This window comes from Balaenoptera physalus (assembly GCF_965194825.1).
Source record: "Balaenoptera physalus genome assembly, chromosome: 5".
Classification (NCBI taxonomy): domain Eukaryota; kingdom Metazoa; phylum Chordata; class Mammalia; order Artiodactyla; family Balaenopteridae; genus Balaenoptera; species Balaenoptera physalus.
Window position 1 is genome coordinate 25,092,858 of NC_138884.1, and position 26,369 is coordinate 25,119,226.

General features: G+C 37.1%; 1 protein-coding gene and 1 long non-coding RNA gene across 2 annotated transcripts in view; one reads left to right on the forward strand and one right to left on the reverse strand.

Moving 5' to 3' along the window:
* Window positions 1–26,369, forward strand: part of BANK1 (B cell scaffold protein with ankyrin repeats 1) — a 498,899-nt gene that overhangs the window by 23,773 nt on the left and 448,757 nt on the right. The gene's annotated exons all lie outside the window — the stretch shown is intronic.
* LOC309661093 lies at window positions 9,167–19,864 on the reverse strand. The gene is made up of 3 exons (XR_014263856.1): window positions 18,296–19,864; window positions 9,920–17,988; window positions 9,167–9,571 (listed from the first exon to the last, which is right to left on the reverse strand). It is a non-coding gene; the product is annotated as an uncharacterized lncRNA (long non-coding RNA).

The window sequence follows — 26,369 nt, forward strand, 5'->3', positions numbered from 1 at the left end:
GTCTCTTGGATTTAGGTGTTTTTAAACTCGCGTGATTTATTGGATCTAATGATAAGAGAGAACTATGAAGTTGATCTGATCGTTGACCATCTTAATGCTTAAACAAATGATTTAAAAGATATAATATAAAATATCTAAGGCCAGAAAGACACATTTGTAAATATATATAAAAATAAAGGCAAAATATAAACAACATACTTTCAGAATCTTGGACTCAGTGCTAAAAGAATTTTGAGAATGCCTTTAGTACAACTTAATTAGTGATTTGCAAATTGGTAATTATTGAATTTAATTGAATGTCAGGATATTCTTTAACTTAATGTAGCAACTTTGTTAGCACATTTCAGTGTTTCTAAGTGTTTTACAGACTGTGGGGACCGCTTTCAGTGTGGAATGAGAATGTTAATTCTCATAACAGGTATATGGAAAGCATTGCATTAGTTGAGGGAAGGTTTCCTGAAAGGAGTAGTTTGTTCCTCCTCCTTATCTGTGGATGGGTTTGGGAAGTCTGTGTTTCCTACCCTTCCATGGTAAAGTTTTGAGATGCAAATACTTCTAGGTATGTTTTGGGAAGAATATTCACACTGTTCACTGGCTTTACAAAGAATTCTATGAATGCTCTGAAGATAAAGGTAAGGGAAAAGTTAATTCATTTTTATGTGGCATCTACTATGTGCAACCACTGTACCATGCATTTAAATACCTGGTTGCATTTATTTAGTCTTCACAGTTTGAAGAAATAATGTTACCTGGCTCTGATCTGTCTGACTTACCTTCCTGATCTGCTCCAGCAAGTTCTTAACCTCTTAACCCTCAGAGTTATTGCTAGTGGATTCTAGAGTTAATTGGGCAAATCTATGTATTAGATGGTAAGTAGTTATTTTATTTATTTTACAAATCCTTATTGTTCAGTTTGCTTCCTTGGATTTATCATTGTTTACCCACAGTGTTCTATAGGATATTGCCATTATCTATCAGGAGCTCCCTTGGGCAAAAACATATATTCACCTAAATAAGTGAAGCATCTATCTGTGTATGAAGGTAAAATATTATGCAAACTTTTTGTAACTGGCCTGTGAAATGAACATGTAGAATTCTATATGAAAATGGCCAGTTTTCCCTTTGAGTGTTCAGATTTTGGATTTCTTTTTTTAATGGGTGAAATATGTGGCTGTAGTTTTCCAACAGTCGTTTGAAGGCTTTTGTCTGGACACAAAAATCAGTAAATACATTTATTGTAGTTTGACTTGAAGTTTTCATCAAGTGAGCTGATGAGAAGGCAGGTGGTTACAACGAAGCAAGACAAGCCTTAGATTGCTACAGGCATGACTCACTATGAAATACAAGTGAGCAATATATGAAAGCAGCAAAGGATTGAAAGGATGGAATAATTTCATATTTCAATACAAAAGATTGCCTGGGATTTTTTCCTATTCAAAAGGGGAAATATGACCTTCTGTCCTGGCTTATAAACAAATCTATTAAACAATTTTTAGCATGCCTGCTCTTTCCTACATTGTTGAAAATGTATCCCACAGCCTCCAGAGGACCCAGCAAGCTTAAACCTGGCAAATACATTAATCCCTCCCTAGCCATTTGAGAAGAACCTGAGATCCTAAATTTCTACTCTTGTTACTGAAGCAGTTTTCAAAACCCAACTGAAAGCAACTGAATTTTTTTACAAGAAAAATAGAAGGTGAACTGGGTGAGATATGGGCACAGAGGTGGATTTTCGTGCTGTTAATATGCCTGAGAAACTGTGAGGCAGAGAGTAGGAATATAAGTACCCGCGGTGAATTGAGTTCCATCTTTGAAAGTCAGGCCATTGAATTCTTTGTGGTGTTTAAGTTCCTTCATAATGAGTTAGGTCATTAGGGAAATATGCTATCCTAATTACCTTTTTAATCTTATTGACCTTTACAGATTTATGGGTGCATCATCTTTATTCTGTAGAAATTCTCATGTGATATGGCATAGGATAGTGTTTCAAGGCAAGGGCTTTGGAGCTAGAAGATCTAAATTCACATGTGGTGGCTCTACTACTTGCTAGTTGTGACACCTTGGGAAAATTTGGTAACCTGTAATTTCCTTGTGTCCCAGTTTCTTCATGGATAAGATTAGAATTGTAACAGCAATTGCCTTTTTAAGGTTATTTGCCAGGATTGCATGAATTAATGGATGTAAAGTTCCCAGCATAGGACCTTGCATCTAGGAAGCACTCTGCATGTTAGTTCTTGTTAGGAGGCTGTTCTGTTAGCTATAGGAAGAGGCCAGTACTGGGACAAGTCCTGGCATCCTGATTCTGCCAGATGCTGCCCAAGTTGTCGAGGCAATTAACCTCTCTCAATTTAGAATTTTCATGTGGCACAGTGAAGGGAGTGACTGGCTATAGCTTATATGACCAATAAGGAAGGGTTTAATGAATTGTAGAATAATAATCACTAACATTTATTGGTTACTGTTTTAAGCGATTCACATACATCAATTCATTTAATTCTTATAATAACCCTATGAGATAAGGACTATTTTTTCACTTCCCATTTTATAGATGAAGAAATTAAAATACAGAGAGATTAGGTAATTTAACACACAGCTAGTAAGTGGCAGATCTGGGATTAAGTGGGTTAAAAGATTGTGTATATAATATTATCCCATTTTGGGGAAAAGCATTATATATATAAACTGTATTATAAACTGTATTATATATACAAACTATTTTTAATATATAAACTGTATTATATATGTATATATTTATATATGTGTGTATATATACACACACACATATACACACATATGCATACACACATGCACACCATGTCCAAAAGAAAATTAAGAGTTTCACATGATATGAATATTTTGTTGGGTGAGAAACATATTGCTGGTGAACAGGGAGACTTCAAACCTGAAAGTGGTATGAAGCTCAGAGGCATGATATTATAAGGTGTCTTATAAAGAAAGAATGAGGAAGTTGTTTAACCTTTACAGTGATTGATTATTACAATGGGGGTTTCGAGACAGAAGAGAATTGGTTAAAAGAGATTATCTTGTACCATGTTAAGAAGACAACTTAGGTTTTATTTATGACTATATGAGGCATTTATAAGAAATAACCTAAGTTAAATTTCACTTACATTCATGGAATACGCAAGATTAAATTTTGCTTATGTGGCATAACTGGTTTTGTCTGCTCAGGAGTCTTCAAGCCTGTTCTCCTTTTTATTTTATTTTAACAATTCCCTCCTTCTGGTCATTCTCTCAGTGAGCTGTTACTCTTGGATACTACTGTTGAGGTAGTCGCTCGGATGGATGGATGGTCATATAGTCACTATTACCAAGGGATATTCTCCAGATTGTTAAAATGTTAAAAGGAAATATACCTAGGAGGTGAAATTTAGGGCAGCCTTACGTTTCTTCATTTTGCTGATGATGTTTTTAATCCTTGTATAATTGTATTCCTTGAACAATAAAATAAATTTTATGCAAAAATAAATATGTGGGTTGGACTAGATGAACTTTCAGGTCCTGCCTGAAAATTATATTCTGTGATTCTACATACCAAATTAACGCAGCAGCAGGGAGTTTTTGCTGTAGGAAGGTGGACAGTACCTCACCTGCCACTTGTTTTCGAGAGATTCCAGGGATACACCTATGTGGGGAGTGTCACCATTGCCCATGCTGCTGGCGTCAGGAGAATTGCTGATATGGAAAGCCTAGTACTCTGTTGTGATTAAAGCAACCAGAGGCTCACTCTTGCCTCCTCTTTACTGGTTTCCAAAGCAGCAGTGGAGTGACAGAATGGCCTAGGGGAAGCAGTATGTGTGGTGTGTATGGAACAGTCATTATTTAGTGACACACAGTTCCTTTCCATCTGAATGGCAAAGTATGCTTATATTAGGTAATTCAAATGTTTCTGTTAAAATGATTGCTAATTAAAATATTCAAGAAGATGGGGAAAGATGAGATATAGATTAACTGCTAGGGTCTGGTTCTACTGCAGTGTTAATGTTTGAGACATTGTCACTCTGAGACACCCAAGAGGCAGGTCAAGGTTGTGTGTAGGGCTCAGCAAACAAAAACACCACATCTGTTCTCAAAATAATTTTATATATGATATTTTAAAAAACAAAGTAACTGGGAAAAATCAGAAACTTGTTGCAATTTCTAAGACTTATTTTATGGTTCGGTACTAGTCATTGTTTAAATGTGTATGAGCTGTGTTCTCTGAACAGTATTTAGGGTCTCTAAAGGTCTTAAACTAGCCTTAGCATCGTCACACCATGTGATTAAAATGACTCTTGGAGACAGAGAATACAGAATAATGACTGGATGAGCAAAATATGGGCAGTTGCAAATAATTCTAAGCTGATGGCTGGGATGTTTACTCAAGCATAAGTCACTGATTACTGTTCACTGCATATAACTCTTTACCAAAGGTCAATGCCCTTTTCCTATGGGCCTCACTCCTTGTTTCTGGAACGGGAAAGATAAATGTACCTGAAAGTAAGACTTTTTTATATATAACTGAATAAATCTTAAAGTTTCTCTCCTTTAGACCTGAGTAAAGAGGGAGGATATATCTCGTAGGGATTAAAGTTATTTGACTATTCAATTACCGTTTTAAGCTCTCCTGTGACCCTCTTCTTTACCATCAGAGGATAATCTAACCTAGAAGAGGCAAAGGGGGTTGTCTTAGGTTGTTTTTGAGAAAAACGTATCTTTCCTAATTATGTACTTGAAACACAGACCATTCCTCTTTATTAACTAAATACATTAATTTTCAATTTGGTATGCAAAAATTAAATTTTTCCCATCTGAATGATGGTTGGTCTCTGCATAATATGTACCATCTGCTCCAATTGTTTAACAAAATAAGCATGAGATATTTATTTCTTTTTTAGAAGAAAAAGAAGTCTTAAGAGTCAAGAGACATTTTGAAGCAGGATTCTATGGAAGAACAGGATCCTTAGTTTAGAAGAAAAGGAGTTGGATTCAGTTTTCCTGTTTCCTTCCTCTTGTCTAATATGTAGGAAGCCAAAAATCAAGGAGCAAGTATGTGCTAGGAGAAACGGGCTTGATCTAGAAGATCTAGATTATGAATAGCTGGTGAAACACTCGACGAATGTTTAAGGGTTAATAAATAATGACAGAAATGGAAATCAATTAACTTTGTTTTAATTTGTACCTTGATGAATGATTTGCATACACTTTGGAGCAAGAGACTCAGCTCAGCATTCCCCTGGGCTCCTTTTCATTTTTACTCCTTGGAACGGCAGCTGAGTCAAGTCGGGAAGCATAGAAGTCTTGCTTGCTGGAGAGAGTGCCCTCTAATCACTGTATCCTAACCCTACCAGGATTTAGAAAGAATAAATTTAAAACTGCTTAGAGGGAGATTTAAAGAGTTGCCAGAGCAAAGCCAATTAAGGTAAATGGACTTGCTCTGTCAGTGATGCTTGTGATTGTTTATTTCATAATGGAACTAAGCCCTAGCATGGCAATACCAGAGCACCAGACCTTTATGTTGGTAGATAAAGAGTATCGAGGTCTCAGTCTCTGGTTGTTAGCAAATCATTGGCACTCCCCAAGTGAAAACGCAGCTTCTTAAAATTTTGAAAAAATATCAACATATAACTCATTCATTCGATAAGTGTTTGTGGGTACTTCCTATATGCCAGGTAAACCGGTTTTCTCTAATAAAGGATCAGGAAAAAATTAGTGAGATTAATAAGTCTCCAGATATGGGGACCTAAGTCATTCCTTCTCTCTAATTTTGAGAACCATCTCTGATTGGACTTTTAAAAATTTGCCCGATTGATGCCTGCCCAATTGAATTATAAAGATACAACAGTCTTTCTCAATTCTTGACTCTGATATAACACAGGTATCTCTAAGCCTCAAGTTTTTTCATTATCGATTGAATATGATTGTGGTTTTCTTCTAAGAAACTGAAAAATTCACTGAATAAGTAAGTGTCCCAGAAATGGGGTGCTCTGCAGTTGGTTCACAAAGTAAGATTAATGACACCATGTAGCTGGTGATGCCAAGGCCATGTGGAGCAGTCATGGGAGATTAGGTTGTAACCATCTGTTTTCCATGTGATGTCTTAATAAACACCACCACCTGCACTGACGTGTTATTACAGTTGGCCTCCTGGGTATTTGTAGATCTGGGTACTTGGGCACAAGGAAGGAATTGTTGCATCTCCTTGAGTTACCACATGGAATGTTTGTGGCGTATATTGAAACAGTGGTCCCATTTTAAGGTTTTTGTCTTTCTCTGTCTGACTTACTTCACTTATGATAATCTCTAGGTCCATCCATGGTGCTGCAGATGGTGTTTTCTTAAATACAGACAGCATTATGACAGCTTTGATCAGATGCAGATTAGAAGGGAAAAGCTCAGGGGGAAGAAAAGGAAAGGAGACAGAGTGAGAGCAGTAAGCGAGAGCAAACAGACTGACAAAAGGAAGAGAAAACGATTAAAATAGTCACAATAAAGAAAAAGAAGTCAATCTTGACCCATTTAGTTTAGGCGTAAAGATCTTGCCTATCTCAAGTGTAGTAGTATTTTTTTTCAGTAGCAATATTTTTTTCAGCAGCTATATTATAACTGCTGCTTTTTTAAGAAATAAATTTATTTATTTATTTATTTTTGGCCACGTTGGGTCTTTGTTGCTGCACGCAGGCTTTCTCTAGTTGTGACGAGCAGGGGCTACTCTGGTGCATGGGCTTCTCATTGTGGTGGTTTGTCTTGCTGCGGAGCATGGGCTCTAGGTACACGGACTTCACTAGTTGTGGCATGCAGGCTCAGTAGTTGTGGCTCACGGGCTCTAGAGCTCAGGCTCAGTAGTTGTGGCCCACGGGCTTAGTTGCTCCATGGCATGTGGGATCTTCCCAGACCAGGAATCGAACCCGTGTCCCCTGCATTGGCAGGCAGATTCTTAACCATTGTGCCACCAGGGAAGCCCCATAACTGCTGCTTTTAATAATGAATTTTAGCTACAACAAATGTTGTTAGGTTTATTTGTTTAGTAAGACAGGAAATGTGTAATCATTTTAGCTATATTTCCAGCTAAAATTGTGAAGAAAAATTAAAAGCTTGGCTCGAAAACTATTTGTGAAATTTGCTTTTTGAGAAAATCTTATCTTTGACTATGCAAGGTAAATGAGTTTTTACTATGCAATAGTTAATCTTTAAAGCAAACTCAAAAACTGTTCTTCTGTAGCCTGTCTTTTCTTTCAGATTAAATGACTTTTAGGTGCCATGAATTCAGACTTGATTTTGCTAGCACACAAAAGGCAGGTCTCCTTTTGGAGATTATTGTAAGAAAATTCTATGTTTGTGAGATCCTAGTGTGGACAAAAAAGTATTGCCTGCTTTTTCAGTAAACAAAGAATGTTGCCTGCCATCAAGCCCTCAGCTGCTGCAGCTGCCCCCTATGATGCTCCCTGAGGGGAATTCAGGATGGAGAAAAACAGGATACTGGCCCTAGATAGTTCAGATACATATCAAAGGGATACTTTCAATGAGCCCAGACTCTTGCATCTTCCCATACATAGAAAAGCACTAAAATTATTAGCTTGAGATGTCTGTTTTTTGTGATAAGCAGTAATCTTTTGATGCTCAACTACTTGTTTTTTTTTCTTTTTCTTTTTTTTCTTTCCCTTTCAAAAAATCCTATGTATCATGGCTCCTCCCTTCCCTCTTTGGAACAGCCCTTAGAGCTCTCTGAGAGGCTGTCTCCCAGGCTATAGTCCTCAGTAAGTTCCCCAAATAAAACATAACTCGCACTTTTAGGTTCAGCATTTTTTTTTTTTCAGTCAACACTGTATTTGGAGATGCTGCAGTGTCATGCAAGTGGCCAATGACATTTACCACTTTCTGTTCTAAAAGTCCATTTTAAATGGGGAGTGCAAGGCAAGGCCAGCGAGAAGCAGAAGTTTTGCTGCATCACTACCTGTGTTTACAGACATCCTCTACTCCTTGTAAAACACCCTGCTTTTAGCAACTTCATATTTATACACCTTCCTGTCATTTTTCTACTCAATTTGATATCATTTGGTCTTTGCTCTAACTCAGTACAGTGCTCTTAAAATGCTTCAGGTCCATTGTTTTAAAGGACACACTAAAGTAACTCATGTCCCAATAAGAAAATGCTAAATTCTTTGCTGCCTTTCTGGGCATTGCATTCCACATTTCTTTGCAAGCAAGAAAACAGAGCTCATTTAGGGGATTGAGAGAATGAAATTTCCTTCTTGATTAACAGTTGACTAATTATGAGTTCCTGTTTTGCCTGGAGGGATATAGCCACTGTTTGAGCTTTTATAAACTCTTAAGTATCTATGTTCCTTTTCGAAAAACCTCATCCAAATTCCAGTGAAATCTCCTCCTCTATTAGTTCACTGCCCAGATTTTTTAAATGGGAAAAGGCAAAAAGCAAAAGCAAACCAACCAACTGGAAAAAAATTCAGTGAGTGCCTTGAGGCTTTGAGATAAGCTAGAAATAGATCCACACCCTGCTATCCATGTGCATGACACACAGGAAAAATTAGAACAATTAAAAATTTTTGAGTCTTTTTCCTTTGAAAATTTGATTTGTATTCTAAGTTCATAAGGCATGATAAATACTGGGAAGGGAAGTTCTCTGTGGTGTGTGTGTGTGTGTGTGTGTATGTGTACGTGTGGGTGTTTTCTTTTTCCATGTAGTTTCCTGAAAGGCTCTGGAAGTAAACTAGCTTGCTTTGCTGTTCGTGTTGTCACAACTGCTTTCTTGGAAAGACAAGCCACAGGTCCTTTTGAGAAATGGGTAACCATGTTATTGGCATTTACACAGAGGCTTCTGCAAGGACGTTGGCAACCTCAGCTGAAAATCTGACTTTTGTGCTGAAAGTGGTGCTATCAAGGCCTATGGAATTGCCGCAGCCTTTGCTAAGATTTTAGTTCCTTTTGTTTATTATTTTCACCCTTTTCTACTGGAATACAATTCATGGTACTTGTAAAGCATTAGAATATTAACTCTCTCTAAAAAGACAGAAAGAGACCTGATCCTATTAAAAATATTTCTCAAATTCAAAATGTCAGGAAAGGCTACTTGTCCTTCTCCGTATGAAGTTATTTCAATAAATAAAACTCATTGTGCTTTCCGATATATAATTCAGAGTACCTCATTTATGGTATTTTTTAAACAACGTGTTTGGGCATATTGTGAAGCAAAGATATTAACGGCTCAGCATCTCTAAAATCTGAAATCATTTCCAAAAGAAAGTTTGAAATATTCCTACTGGTTTGGTGTTCTAAGAAATAGCAAATGGGAACTACAATTCCAATTTTATTTTAAAATTATTGGGATTTGTTAGAAATAATTGTGTGGTGTTGATTACCAAAAACTATAAAGCATCTTGATTTTTTTCATTATAATAATTTGTAATAAAATGCCATGAGTTTTATTTTTCAATGCACCGTATGGTTTTTAGTTCTGAAGTTTTAGCAAGATATAATTCAACAGCAAGTAGTAAAAACAGGCCATTTTAATAACTATTTCAAACAAGTTATTTACTTTCAAAAATGATTGGCCCTGAAATGTTCTCCCTTGAATTTTTTTTTATAGCTATTAAATCTTTTTTTTAAATTTTTATTTATTTATTTATTTATTTATTTATTTATTTATTTATGGCTGTGTTGGGTCTTCGTTTCTGTGCGAGGGCTTTCTCGAGTTGTGGCAAGCGGGGGCCACTCTTCATCGCGGTGCACGGGCCTCTCACTATCGCGGCCTCTCTTGTTGCGGAGCACAGGCCCCAGACGCGCAGGCTCAGTAATTGTGGCTCACGGGCCCAGCTGCTCCGCGGCATGTAGGATCTTCCCAGACCAGGGCTCGAACCCATGTCCCCTGCATTGGCAGGCAGATTCTCAACCACTGCGCCACCAGGGAAGCCCTCCCTTGAATATTGTACACATAAAATGTAAGCAGAACTTTATATTTTAAAAAAGTGAGCAAGAGTAAATCAATAGTGATGAAAATCATGAAAAATAAAATATTTGGCTTTATTGTGTTATTGCAAACTTTAGAGAATATCCCAAGTTCTGAGTCAATTGCTTATTAAAACAGTTATAATTGTCATGAAGTATTTAAGTAGGTATTATGTGTATGGCTTGTAATAGAAACTTTGTATCTATGCCTCTGAGCTCACAGTGTAGTAGAAAAAAGAACACATCGAAGATCACCATTTATTTTCCACCAAATGTTATATTGAACCCAGTCCTGTAGACTGTTAAAGGTTATAAAAATAAAGAGTTCTGTGGTGAAGTACACTTTGGAAATTCTGTGTAACATTTAAACTTGTCCTCTAATATAAAGCTTCTCAGTTCTATTGCTATGTTAATGTGAACTCTGGGTCTACAACAGAATGATCATTTATCAAATTTGTTTGACAATTGTATTAGTCAGGGTTCTCCAGAGTAACAGAACCAGTAGGAGATATCTGTCTGTATATCTGTCAATCAATGAATTTATTCTGAGGGATTGGCTCACCTGAATGTGGAGCCTGAGAAGTCCCACCATCTGCTCTTTGCAAGTTGGCGGTGCAGGAAAGCTGGTGATGTTGCTCCAGTCCAAACCCAAAGGCTTGAGGACTAGGGGAGCCAATAGTGGGAATCATTAAAAATAATCGTGGAGTATCCCAGGGCCCACGAACCAGAGGGCCTATGGTGTAGATACTGGTCTAAATCTGAAGGCCTGAGAACCAGGAGTGCCAACGTCTGAGGGCAGGAGAAGGTGGATGCTCTGCTCAAGTAGAGAGCAAATTTGCCCTTCCTGTGCCATTTTGTTCTGTTCAGCCTCTCATTGGATTGGACGATGCCCACCTGCGTTGGTGACTGGAGGTCTTTTTTTACTCAGTTTACTGATTCAAATGCTGATCTCTTCCCAAAACACCCTCACAGATATACCCAAAAATAATGTTTTACCAGCTATCTGGCATCTCTCAGCCCAGTCAGGATGACACGTAAAATTAACCATAACAACTTTGGAACTCTTTTCTCATGACATATTCATGGGATTCCCTGGATGTTCTTTATAAGCTGCTGACATATACCATATATATATATATATATATATATATATATATAAAGTTGATCCTTGAACAATGCAGAGGTTAAGGGCACCAACCCTCACACAGTTTAAAGTCTGAGTATAACTTTATAGTCAGCCCTCCATATCTTCAGTTTCACAGCCATGGAGTCAACCAACTGTGGAACATGTAGTACTGTAGTATGCAGTTATTGAAAAAAATTCATGTGTAACTGAATTCATGTGTAACTGGACCTGCACAGTTCAAACTTGGGTTGTTCAAGGGTCAACTGTATGAAGGAGCTAAACTTTGCCATTAAAATGGTAGAAGTATTTCAAGGATGAAATTTTTAGATAACTAAATTAAAAAAATATATAGCTCCCTCATTTTTAATAGCATATTTTTATTTTATTTTATTTCATAAGATGTCTTTTCTTTCAACAATTGTTGATCATTTATCTAAACTTAGACCATTTAAACTTGACCTAAGGGTCAAAGTATATTTTCCTATAATAGTGTAACTCATGAAACCAATAGAATAATGTATTGAACTGGCAAAAGACCTATTGCTGTTAGGGAGAATACCAATTTGACTGAGTCTTAGAAAGGAGACCATCTACAGCAACAAGACAGAGCTATTAGCACTAAGAACTAAATGATCTGTGCCAACCTGACTTCATTCCAATAAATATTTGCTCTGAAAAGATAAGATTGCAAACCAGTAAATACTTTCACTGTTTGCTTTAGGAAATTCGTGTAAATCATTTTTATCTGAGATAACAATCTGCTTATCTGGGTAAATAGCTCATTTATCAAATAGCAATTTACTTATGAAGACTTACTTCAAGACCTTCATCTCACTGTATTCACCAACACCAAACTATTAGGAACGTTGCCCATTCCCATTTTATTCCTCTCCCTAGAAAACCTTGAAAGACCCACCTTAAAACCACTTGAGCTCAGAAACCAAAACTCTATAAATCTCTCCCTCTGGCTTCTCTCTTCTGAGACACAGCTAACATGGTATTCTGCTTTACTGTAGTGAGTTCTAATAACTTTAGCTTTATTGATTCTTTGCTTGGTGATATTTTGAAGAATTCAACAGTGGGATCTCAAAATAGGGGAAATTAAGAATATTTTTAGGGTTTTAGATTCTGAGTAGGGTGATTTGAGGGACTGGGCAGAGTTTACATGTAATAACTTTGTATTGGTAATGATAGCAAAGCAAGGTTTTGAAGCAAATCTTGATAAGCAAACTATAACACTAGTCTTAATACATATGCTCTTTTCATTGGCTTATAAGAGCAAATACATTTCACTGAGCAGGCAGATAATTGTTTTTAACTTGGTCTCAGCATTGTTTAATATAGGGTCAGAAAAGTATGCCTAATCCTTGTGTTTAACAAAAGGACTGAAAATTATGTTTGTTTTAGTTCTCACTGATGCATATAGAGAATGAACATGTATTTGTTCATTGAAATAGCTCATCACAAAAGCATTTAAAGATTGAATTAAAATAAGGTAGCTAAGTTAGCTATAAACAATTGTTAATATCCTATGGGACTATAACACTATAACCTTTCAGATTATCTTTTCTACTGAACAGAAATCATGTAACTTGTGTCAACTGAAAGAAAAATGCACAATATAAGAGCTGTAAGTTGAGTTTTAAGTGTCTTACTGAGGACTATAGCCTGGGAGACAACCTCTCAGATAGCTCTGAGAAACTGCTCTGAAGAGGTAGGGGGAGGCCAGTATTTATGTGATTTTGGCTAAGGAATATGTGCCATCCAGCATACATTGCAGTAGAAGGTTACTGCTAGTTAGAAGAGCAGATATCTTAGTTAATGATTTGAGTTAATGAATTTTTTTTTTTCTAATAGGGAGATGCAAGAACCTGGGTTCATGTAGTTTTTTTTTTTTTGAAATATAAGTATCTGAGGGCCTATTTTGCCTGTTTACCCAAAGCACAGAGTGCGTCAGCCTGCTCTCCACCCTGAATTCCTTTCGGGTGTACTGTAGGTCAGCGACTGCTGTGGCTAATGACTTAATCCTTGTAGAACTGGATATCAGCAACATTCTTTGTTTTATGCTTCACAATAACTGAATTTTTATCCATATATAAATAGCAATTTAAACAAAGATACGTTCGCCTAGATAACCTAATAGTCCTTGGTTGGGCCTTTTTAAAAAATGTTTCAGTATGACATTAAAAGGGTATGCTACCATTACTTGACTTATTTCAAGTTTTAGATAATTTTTAAAATATTGATGATGTGTCATTGCAAAAAAAATAAATCCCCTTATTTAACTACCCACTCCACAAAGCCAAGGGCTGTGTCTCATTAAAAGTTTTAGACTACTGCACGTAGCACATGCTCAAGGAATTCCTGCTGGATTACCTTCCCTTCAGTCTCTAAAATTCTGTGGTCCTATGTATTTAAATGTAGCCTTATTGATTTTGAGCTTTATGATTCAAAGTATTTACTATATACTATCTCATTTTGTGCCTTGCTTTTCCTCTTCCCAGTGACTGCCATTATAGTTAAGCAGAATGCTTTAGCATCAACAAGTTAAAGAGAGATGAATGAATCCTAATGGTGCCTAAATGAAGTAATTTTCATAATTTCATCTGAATAACTAAAATATAATTTTAAATAGGGAAGACTGCAAACTAAGTGGATAGTTATCTAAATATTTTAAATCGAGAAGAAACACTCAGTTTTATTTTTTTCAGGGTATAAACCATCCCTGGGATGGGTATAAAGTTTAAGGTGTGGCTAACAACTGTTAAACAAACTAGGAAGAGAGTAAAGCAATAGAGGTGAAAATGGTTTCAAGCCAGAGATATTTGTTTTGGATTGGATTTTGATATGTGATTTTAGTCTGAAGAAAACAGTTATAAAAAACTTGAAGACAACATTGAGCATGGGATGTTTGTGTACGATGGTGGTAGGAGGGGAATATTGGGCAAAAATTGGGGGGAAGTGGTGAGAAGACATAACTGGAGAGAATTTTATGTTTCAAAACAATGAAAGTTTGGAGAAGTAAGTGAAACTGCTTTTTCATAAACTAAAAAGCCAGAATGAGAAATTTGATTTGATTTTACAATATAACTGTTGAAAATAGGACTGTCATATATTAGAAAAGTAAACTGAACACAGTATTCAGGACATAGAAGGAAAGAGATCCTTCTTTGACCAGTTGAGAAGCCACGGCAATAACTCAGACAAGAAGCTATGAGAGTTTGGGTTAAAATTAAAGGACACATCTTAGACATTTTGATGGGTATGTTTTCAGAATTTGATGACTGATTGGATATAAGGAATGAGAAGAAGATAAGAATCAAAAATAAATCTAGGATTTTTAATATCCATCTCTGAAATGAGCAGTTTGGGCTGTGGAATGGGGACAGAATTGTAAATCCAATTTAGACATAGTAGGTTCATAGTTTGGGGCATTCATGTTGTGAGATGGATGCTGGGGGTGGGGGGAAGGCTCAAATTTCACATAGAAATCGGAGCTTAAGATAGAGATTTGAGAATCAGGCATCATTCAACCTGTGAATGTGGATGATGTTTCTCATGGAAATAATAAATAGCACAGAAAAATAAGCGCAAATGGCAAAGTTTGAGGCCACAAGAAAAGATGGAGGATCAAGAACAGACATTAGTGTATTATAAGGAAGAACAGAAGAACAGGTACTGAGGAAAAAATATTAGATTTTGTGAGAAGGAAGCCATTCTTGGCCTTAGAAGTTTCACTTAGAGAAAGTAGCTTGCAAATGAGTTCCCTCAGCAGTAAGGAAAGAGTAGGACCTGGATAATAGAATTAATTTTAGAGAAAACATATTATTTCTCAAGCTAGATGGAAAGATGAGGATCAATACAAACTTATACATTGATGATATATACCATGTATATGGTATCTGAGAAAAAATTATGTAGATTGTGCTTAGGTAAGACAGGGTGTGCACTTTGGAGTTATGCCATATTAGGGAGATGAAAGGAAGTGTGAAGGAAAGAGTTTTTTTTAATAGCGAGAGTGTATTTGAATATATTTAGTAAATCAGCATGGAGAGGTGACCCGATGCCCTTTCTTCCCACTCATTGCTATGGGGAGCTGGTAGTTCTTGGTGAAAAGCTACAAAGCTTTGTTTTATGAGCACAGAGGTCTTTGGGAGAGGAAGGGGTCAAGACCTGAAGTACTTTGTTGTAAAGTGAAAAGTTATCAAAAAGTTTTGAATAGATCAGGAGTCTTTTAACAAGGTTGTATGGTGAAGAAAGGAATAAGACAGAGGAACACTGGGCTGGTGCCTGAACTGAAAGTTGGAAGGCTGAGGGTCTCTTAGGTGGTTACAGTGGAACCTGCTTTGACCCGCTGTCCTGCTGGCCACCTAATGTGCTAAGGAGGAACCATGCAAATAAGTAAGTAAAAATCCAAGTTATAAAGACTATAACTCTGGGGCTAGATCTATGGGACACTTGTTGCTGAGCATAACATTGAAGAGAGGTGTATCCTCCTTAGCACCTGAGAGAACACTGCAAGACCAGCAGTTGCACTGAAAGGGCCTCACACCAAACTGCTGGACTATCCTAGGTTTAACAATGACACCAGCCCTACTCCTTACAAGTATTAGAGCTCCATTGTGAGAAACTGAGGTAGGCCAGCAGGGGGCACTGGTCTAAATGTCAGGTCTGACAGAGAATGGTCACAATGGGTACATCTGATTTAGTGCAATAGGTAATAAGCCCTAGAAGAATATGTTCGAATGATTAATTGGGGAGGAGGGTTGTTTTATGAATCCTTGGAGAGGAACTCAGCAAAAGATTGTTCTTCCTGCCAGTTTGGGCATATAAAGCAGAGTTTTTATAAATTCAACATCAGAACGCTTGTGACCTCATTTTGTATCTCATCCTGGAGAAGTGGAACAATGGTACAGGAGTTTGTACTGTTACAACAAAAAGCTTGTATATATGCCTGATGTTTAGAACACAGGCTTTGTTTTGACAGATTATTCTTAAATTCTGGCTCTACTATAAACTAAAAAGTTGTGTGCTTTTATGTGAATTATTTAAACTCTATGAGAGATTACATGAGAAAAATAATACCTGCTCTGAGATATTTTACTAAGTAATATAGATAGAGGATACAGGTCAACGCCTGACTCAGTGTCTGGAAGTGTGATTGTCATGATGGTGATTATTGTTATGGTTAATTCTAACCATGTCAATCATCTACCATACTGAGTAAATTTCTATTTCTCATAGCTTGCAAATTTTGGAGTTGAATAGGTAATTTTTTTTGGTAACTTATCTATGTTCATTAACTAAAATACGTGTCCCAATCAGGGGTTAGTACGTTTGTCAGTTTTGGGTGAGGGAGTATTTCTTTCCTACCCTTGATGGTCTCCTTTAATGTGGAGAGATCTTTAACAGTGGAATTCTCCTGGTCTCTGTCCACTCCCTCGCACGCTCTTCTTTATAGAGGATGATTTAATGACTTAATTTGATAGGTGAGTTTGATAGCAGGAATTGTTTATGCGTACCTCCCCCATTTCTGCTCACTGGCATGTGAACTGCATGTGAGGATCATGCATTTCCCTCTCCTTACCTGTGCTGTATGTACATTCTGTGGATAGCCCTGCAGGTGAGGAGGTCAGGACCAGTGTCGGGGGGACTGAGTGGGCAGTCTATCCGATTCTGGAGGTCCATTTTACATAGCCCACTTGCCCACACATTTAAACTAGATTTTTCACTTTTTCTTGCTCATAGAAATGTTAATTTCCTCTTGGAAATATTCACCATCACATGAAACAGGCGGTTAGTTATCAAAGATTCACATATTTTGGAAATTAGGAAAATTAGAAAAAGCTACCAGTGAGAGAGAAACCAAGGATTTTGAAAGCAGCCCAGCCATAAATATTTCTCCCAAAAGAAACACTTTAGACCTAATCATGTGTCTCATGTAATAGCAGCTAAAACTCCAGCCAAGGGCAAGCTTATGCTGCTATCATTGCTAGCATTTTAGAATTTGCAAAGTAGGTCCATAACAGGTTATGTCTTTGGACATTAACCATATTAGTTTTGAAGAGGCACAAGTAACGAAAATGATAAGTGACTTACTAGCTATTGTTTTACATGCAATATCTCTAATTTCCATAAAAATTCTGCAAGTTAAATAGTATGGATCCCATTTTGCAGATGTGGAAGCTAAGGCTTGGAAAGGTTAAGTAACCTCATTAAGATAACAGATTAGTAGGTGTTCAGGTGAGGATTTTTTCAGCTCAAACCAGGCTTGTGTCCCAAAGCTCATGTTCTTTCTATTGTATCATACTTTCTCTTTAAAACTAACATATTGTGAATTCAAGACCTGTTCTACTTTCATTATTTTGCTTAAGGTATTGAATTGGTTTTCATATTAGTGACATGTGTTTACTTTAATCTGATAGTACCTACAGAGTTATTGCAATTCTTTTTCTAATTTTAACCTCAGAGAATGGAAACAAGAAATGCTCAAATATCTTCATTTCCTCAGCTAATAAGTTTGTGTTGCATAGACCACAATGCTGAGCACACCAAATCTGAGGGCCAAAAGAATTTTAAATCCTACATTCTTTAAAAGTATACTTTATTTTAAACTCCTAGTGTCATTCATGTGGTTAGTAGCATGACTAAGTGCAGAGGGCTGTTTTAATGGCTACAACTGGTCCTTACTGAGGTGGGAAATGCGTGCAAGAGAGAGAAATTATTTTCTAAGAGAATTATCAAAAGAGGAGTATGAACTAATGGCCCAAATAAAATTTGGGATGAATCTGGGTCTGCATGGGGTTAGTTTTGTAAAAGGACTGTAGAGACTACACACAACATTGTTCTGAGCCCTAAATGTAAACTGCACACGAGAATAAACAAAAATGATATTTAACCTTTTTTTTTTTATTTTTTTTTATTTAGTTATTTATTTTTGACTGTGTTGGGTCTTCGTTTCTGTGCGAGGGCTTTCTCTAGTTGCGGCAAGTGGGGGCCACTCTTCATCGCCGTGCGCGGGTCTCTCACTATCGCGGCCTCTCTTGTTGCGGAGCACAGGCTCCAGACGCGCAGGCTCAGTAATTGTGGCTCACGGGCCTAGTTGCTCCACGGCATGTGGAATCTTCCCAGACCAGGGCTCGAACCCATGTCCCCTGCATTGGCAGGCAGATTCTGAACCACTGCGCCACCAGGGAAGCCCTTAACCATTTCTTAAAACTTTTCAGAACACTGTCACTTTTACTATCACTGTCACTTTTTACTATCTAACAAAAAATGAATGAAATTTTAACTGTCCGGGTTTGGTGAAATATTTTGAAAATTTTTCCAAGGAGAAATGTGATAGGTTGATTATCCTTGCTCTTATAAAACTGGCTATTCCCTTGCAAATAGTAACTTTTACTGTTTAGTTTGGATAGCTTCGCCTGGGGGAGATGGTCTTGAATAGCTTATGAAACAAGTTTATAGAATAAGGATGATTTTTCATAAAATGGGCATGATTGTTTCCTTTTCTTGAGAAACAGAACTACATCTTGAATGAGACGAGTTGAACACCAGCAGGGAGACATTGGAGCATTGTTTCTGAGAGGACAGGCCGTGGCTCAGTTCAGGTGCCAGCTCTCTTGTTAGTGACTGTACAACCTCGGACACTGTACAACCTCAACAAATTCCTTCTGATCTGTGAATCTTGTTCCTCACCTGTAAAATGAAAACAATGATATTACCTATTTGTTATATACATAGTTATTATCAAGAATAAATTAAACAGTGTTTTTAACACCTCAGGCACATGGGAATGACTCAAAACATGTTGGATATTATGATAGTGCTACTGGCTATATTGTTTAACATTGCCGTTAAAACTATGTTATAATTTATCAAGCTTTTAGGAAAACTGAAAAAACTGGGTATCGCTCAAAGTAATCATTTACTTACTGTAGGGCTAACTAAGTAGATTACAGAGCCTATTCTACATCCTTCAGTTATTTTAAATTTAAAAAAAATTAACTCTTTATTGTTAGAAATTCCATTTCTCTATTGTTTTAACAATTTAGCTCTCTTAGAGGTTAATTTGACAGTTGTCTAAGATAAATTTTGAAATTTGGTTTTACTATTTAATTGGAATGTATTGTTAGTTTTTAAATGAAGTATTTTAAATAAAAAATGTATTTCAAAGAAAAAAGTAATCATTAACTTTTACCAATTTATCATGATTGCCATTCTTATGTATAATCCTCAATCAGAATTGTCTTTTTAAAATTTTTATTTTTAAATTTTCTTTAGTTTTTTATTGAAGTACAGTTGATTTACAATATCATGTTAATTTCAGGTGTACAGCACAGCAATTCGGTTATATATATATATACATACATACACAAACACACATATATATAAATATATATCCTTTTTCTGATTCTTTTCCCTTACAGGTTATTACAAAATATTGAGTAGAGTTCCCTGTGCTATACAGTAGATGCTTGTTGGTTATCTATTTTATATATAGTAGTATGTATATGTTAATCCTAACCTCCTAGTTTATCCCTTCCCCCAACCCCTTTCCCTTTTGGTAACCGTAAGTTTGTTTCCTATGTCTGTGAGTATCTTTCTGTTTTGGAAATAAGTTCATTTGTATTTTTTTTTTTTTTAGATTCCACATATAAGTGATATCATATGGTATTTCTTTCTCTGTCTGACTTACTCGGTTTAGTATGATAATCTGTAGGTCCATCCACGTTGCTGCAAATGACATTGTTTCATTCTTTTCATGGTTGAGTAATATTCCAATTCCATTATTTATATATATATATACCACATCTTCTTTATCCATTCATCTGTCGAAGGACTTTTTGGTTGCTTCCATGTCTTGGCTATTGTAAATAGTGCTGCAACGAACATTGGGGTGCATGTATCTTTTCAAATTATGGTTTTCTCTGGATATAAGCCCAGGAGTGGGATTGCTGGATCATATGGTAGCTCTATTTTTAGTTTTTTAAGGAACCCCCATACTGTTCTCCATAGTGGTTGTTCCAATTCACATTCCCACCAACAGTGTAGGAGGTTCCCTTTTCTCCACACCCTCTCCAGCATTTATTGTTTGTAGATTTTTTATGATGGCCATTCTGACCAGTGTGAGGTGATAAGTCATTGTAGTTTTGATTTGCATTTCTCTAATGATTAGCAATGTTGAGCATCTTTTCATGTGCTTTTTGGCCATCCATATGTCTTCTTTGGAGAGATGTCTATTTAGATCTTCTGCCCATTTTTTGATTGAGTTGTTTGTTTTTTTATTATCAAGTTGTATGAACTGTTTGTATATCTTAGAGATTAATGCCTTGTCAGTTGCATCATTTGCAAATATTTTCTCCCATTCTGTAGGTTGTCTCTTCATTTTGTTTATGGTTTCCTTTGCTGTTCAAATGCTTTTAAGTTTAATTAGGTCCCATTTGTTTATTTTTGTTTTTATTTCCATTACTCTAGGAGACAGATCCAAAAAGATACTGCTGCGATTTATGTGAAAGAATGTCCTGCCTATGTTTTCCTCTAGGAGTTTTATAGTATCCAGTCTTACATTTTGGACTTTAGTCCATTTTGAGTTTATTTTTGTGTATGGTGTTAGAGAATGTTTTAATTTAATTCTTTACAATAGAATTTACTTTTATTAACCACAGGATGTGTCTGTTATTTGGGTGTCTCTACGCAACAGAGGAAGTACTTTCATTTGAATCAACTTCACAGCTTTCTGCTTTTTTCTTTCCCAAGGGTGTAAAAGACCTTGTGGTGGCATATAGTGATGCTACTGAAAAGACAAAATTCTAGGACCATTTTCCCCAGCACAGATTTCTTGGCTTCTTTTCTTGCTGGAAGATAAGTGAGAGACGTTACTGTGTTCCCACCTTAGCTTTGTCTTCTTCAGCTTGAAATTTGCAATGGAGAAACTCACTGGAACTGGCTCATTTGTCCAGTTGCCCTCAATGTTGGGATCTGAATGAAGGCCTGGGACTCTAAGAGGCTTTGCCAAGTTCATACAGCCAGTTGGGGCAGAGCTAAGATGCAGCTCTCCTGACTCTCAATCTAGTGCAAGTCTCACTAATTCCCTGAGGCACCTCAGCTGGCTTCCCAGCTGTCATTCTTCTCCCAGTTTTGGCCTAGGTGCAAACTTTTCTGTTAAAATGAAACAAGCCAAGAATGAAACTTTGACTTTTTCACAAACAGTATTTTTCCTAGCCATCCCCTCTCTCTTTATACCACTGCTTACTGAATGAGAACGTGAGTGGAGATGTAGATGTAGATGTAGATGTAGATCTTGAAAGTAATGTAGATCTTGAAAGATCTACTAGCTGCTCTTCCAAAAACCTGTAAATTAGGAATTTTAGGGATGCAAATATAAGTGCATGCTATGGCTCTGAGAAAGTTGTTGGATAGATTAGGTTCTCCTCTTTCTCTGATAAGATCCCTTAGAGTCTTGGCTTTCATCCTCCTTTTCTTTGCTATAAGAATCTTTTAAGTCATTGATTGAGAAATTCTCCCAACCTAGTCCAATTAATTAAGAGAAATTCCTGCACATGTATTTGGAAGGAAAGGAAAGTTTGATGTTCAAATAATACATTTGGGGGCTTTGGATCCAAATGTATTTTTTAAGGAAAAATATTTTATGAAAAGGACCTCTGGTCATCCTAGCCTTAACCTTTTTTTTTTTTTTTTTTTTTTTTTGGAAATTTTAGTTCTTTATAGTCTGTGTAAAAATGAATTAGCAAAAACAGATTGCTCAAAGTTAATGAAATTTTGAACTCAACTTTGAAATATTGGTATGGGTAGTTAAATTTCCTAAACCAACTTTCTGAGTCAAAGGTGAAGGGCATCATTTCCCAATTCTGGTTTATAAAGTGCCATCCTCATAATGTCTTCCTTCAAAAAGGGAAGCTACTCAAAATGAAAAGGAGGGAGGAGTATTGAGTGGAAATGATGATTCATTACCGCAACTCCCAGCAATAGAGTAATCCATTCACACAGTTCATGGTCATCTGTTTTTCTACGCCATTATGCTAATGAATCACTGCTGTTTACTGTTTGGGGAGTAGAACCTTTCAACACCTGTAAGAAAGAAACACTGTTTGAAAGCTGGCTTCTTGGTTAGAATGCCAAAAAGTTTTGCGACATGCTCTAGTTCCAAAAACGTAGTAGTAGAAAGGACTACATTCATATTCTAAATGTGAAGAAACTGTGCTTCTCTTAGCGAGGGACCGGGTCCTTCCTGCAAGTGTCTCACTGGAATGAGATCTGAACGTGCTTGCATCACTGTCACTGTCAGCAAAACAGACTTAATCTGTAATTTGTCCATGTTGACCCTGGCTTATTTAAAATAGGCAAGGACAAATAAGGAGCTATAATGCTGTTTTTGCATCTTAAAGAGTATTTGTTATGTTTTGAATTTACTCTCTTGGCTTTAAGCTTTCCAAGAAGTTTTGGGTCAAGATAGTAGTTACCTTTTCTCCCAGTTAATTTTGGTCTGCAAATTCAGACTTTTGAAATTAACTCTAAAAGCAGTTGACTTTAAAAACATGTTGGAAAATAAAATAATTTAATCTCTGGGGATATCACATTTAACTGTACTAACCTAGAATTGTTTTGCTCAGATGTTTTGTTCAATCATTTTTTTTCTAATGCTGGTATGATGAGGAATAACATTCTCCATGTTCAGGTCCTTTGGAGTTGATGGATGAGGTACTTTGCCTCACTACTTTGAATGTTTATGAGTATGGTAATTCACTTTTTGTTTCTCTAATAACGTATATTATTATTGCCTCAGCTGAGCTTCCTGGTCTATTATCTTCCAGTCTATTGTCATTTAGAGATTTGAAAATTCCATCTATATGAAGGTACCTTTGAGTGATGGGATTCACTTTGAGAGTAGGATGCAGTCTTTGCAAAAGAAATAAAGAGGATTAGACTATAAAATGGGAGACTAGAACAAACATTGTGTTTCTCTAACAATGCTGGCATAGCTGAGTAGTCCTAGAATTCTGACTTCCCAAGTCCCACAACCAGCAGAAACAATTCCCCAGAGAGAATCACTGTTTCCAGTCGGAACTGTAAAAGCGTAAGTAATACAATGAAATTGTTCGGGATTAAATGGCAGCTCAGATAATCTCTTTCCTTTTAGGTTGAGTACATTTGTTTTCTCAACAAATGGAAAATGGGTCTTAGAAATATTATTTTAGTTAGTGTGGCATTTTTACTTAAAAACCACTTTAAGCCTAGGCATAGTTCCAGATGGTCAGAATGAAAATCACTCAACTCACTATAGAGGTTAAACTAAGATCAATAGCCGTGAATTTACCAGGATGTTGTTGTATTCTAGAAATTCAGAACATTTTAGAACCTCTTATATGTCTGAATATGGGGCAAAGATATAGTAAATAGGCCTGATATGGCTATACTATGACAAAAGCAACTTTATGTAAGACATTCATTGTCAAGTGACATAAGTATGAAAGATGTCAGCCACATCAACACTTGGTCACCCATAATTCAAGTGGATTCTGTGGCAACATAAATTTTTCATTCATGCTTGCTGGGGTAGATTCATTCTTTCGGAGAGTATTTGTAACAAAGTAACAAAAGGTAGAAATACTGACCATTTCCATGGGGATATTACTTCCTAATCTATTGCTGTGGACTGTTGCTCCAGGGCTGCTAAAAATATGTGGAATTTTGTGGTTCTTGCAGTTTGCTGAAAATCAGTATGACATGGGTGGCACATCTCAAATTGCAATAGTTTATATAAATCTTTTTCTTGGGGACTGACATGTGTCTAAATTTCCCATAATTACTTATCATTCCAAGATATATTAAGGCATCTAATGAATTACCTTGTGGGTTGCTTTCAGTCCAAATATAATGTTCCTGCACAGGATGAAGTTTGATTTCATTAAATTGAATAAATATTTATGTAGCGGTAAATACATAGCAGGTATTTTCCAGGTGCTGAAGACACCACCTAGGTCTCAGTAGTCCTTGTGAACTTACTAGAGTATAGAAATGAGGGAGGACAAAAGGCTTTTGTGTCTTCAGAATAGATGTCCTCGTGGGAGTTAAAGGGACGCACAAAGTCTCTGAAATATCTTTGAACTATGGGATTTTTAGCTTTGTAAACTATGGAATATTATGTTCCTTCTCTGAGCCTCATGTCTATGTGAAAGTGTAGGTAACACCTACATTAAATGGTGGTTCTGAGGATTAAACTGAAAATATATAAAGCACTCTGTACTAACTGGCAGAGAGGATACTCCGTGAAAGGCATTTATTATTACTCTAATGTTCTTAGGAGGACCATGTTCATATAAGAAACACTAGGAATTTAGAAAAAAGCATCATGGTTTTGATTTGCTTAGAAATCTTCGTGCTAACTGAGTCAGATTATGAAAGATCTGGGTGGCAGAAAGGACCCTGGCACCAGCCCAAATCTCTTACAAAAAGAAAGGGGGATGAAGGTTTCCTAAATTCTTTTGGAGGTTGAATCACTGAATAGGGAGACCCCTGCTGAGGTAGAGAAGATGCAAAGCGCTGTGCTTCCCTTTGGAGGATTCAGTGGAGAAGCTCTGCTGATACCAAATGGGAGAGTGCATTCTTTGCTTCTCAGCCAACTCCTGAAGAATCATGCATCAAGCATCCATTCTACGAATACATATTTATTGCATGAGTACTGTGTACTGGGCACTGTTCTGAGTGCTGAAAATAGAGAAGTGAAAAGGTAATTGATAAAAATCACTGTTCTCATCATGGAACTTACCTTGTTGTAAAGGGAAGAAGGCAATAAACATGGTCTATGAATAATGTATGAGGTATGTTAGAAGGTGATAAGTGCTAGTGAGAAGAATAAATCTGAGAAGAGGGTAAGGAGTGCTGGCAGCGGTTGCAGCTGTCAGTGGAGTGGCCAAAGTAGGCTTCAGTGAGAACGTCTCCTCTGAGCAAGTTTTTGGAAGAAACACAGGAATGAGCGAGGCAGAAAATCAAAGTGAAGAGTATTGGAGGGAAGGGAGCAGGCCTGGTGTGAAGACTCTAGGGTGGGAGCATGTTAGTGTGTTCAGCATCAGGGTCTCAGACAAAGAGATTAGAGCAGAGTAAGCAAACAAGAAGAACATTGGGAGGGATAGTAAGAAACCTGATCCCACAGGACTGTGCAGACCTTCCTAAGAAAGTGGCTTTCATTCCCACTCATGCGCGGAGCCAGTGGGGGACTTTGAGCAGATGAACATCATGCTTTGACTTAACTGTTTTAAAGTCTTACACAAACTACTGGATGACAGTAGACTTTGGGGGCGGGAGGCAGGTACACAGCGGGGTAATGAGCAATAGTAAGGCCCACTCTTGGGAAGCGCTTTCTGTTGAGGCAATTGAACACCATAATAGTTGGGTTATCTTGATGATCAGCATCTTATAGGTCAGGCCATTCAAGGTCAGCAGGAAACCTATTCTTCTTGAGCAAGGGAGTGGCGACTTGCAGGAAACACGACAGCCATCCTGTTTGGAGTTCTGATGGGCCATGGTGAGCAACAATAGTAGCAGTGCTTCCAGAGCTAAATAGTCACTGTTCAGTTGGTACTGGGGAGCAGAGCAGTGGTAGCTGCAGGAAGCAGAAGCACTGCTACAGCCCCTGTGGAATTGTGCATCATTCAGCAGGAAGTTGGGGGGTGATGTCTAAAGGAAAGCATGTCTAGAAGTGCTCACCGGGTAGCCCCAGTACCAGAGTAGCCTCATGTTCGGATGTATCACTATGGATGGTTTTAGAGTCAATGGGAACAGGCATTATGGCAGGGTGATATCTTTTGTAATATTAACCAGTAATTTAGGCATCTAGAATATGCAGCATATGTCAATGCCACTCTCTCACTTTGTCCCAGCTTACCCTTCTCCCTCTCTGTGTCCTCAAGTCCATTCTCTACCTCTGCATCTTTATTCCTGTCCTACCCCTAGGTTCTTCAGAAACTTTTCTTTCTTTTTTTTTTAATTCCATGTATAAGTGTTAGCATACGGTATTTGTTTTTCTCTTTCTCACTTACTAAACTCTGTATGACAGATTCTAGGTTCATCCACCACACTACAAATAACTCAATTTCGTTCCATTTTATGGCTGAGTAATATTCCATTGTATATATGTGCCACATCTTCTTTATCCATTCATCTGTCGATGGACACTTAGGTTCCTTCCATGTCCTGGCTACTGTAAATAGAGCTGCAATGAACATTGCGGTACATGACTCCTTTTGAATTATGGTTTTCT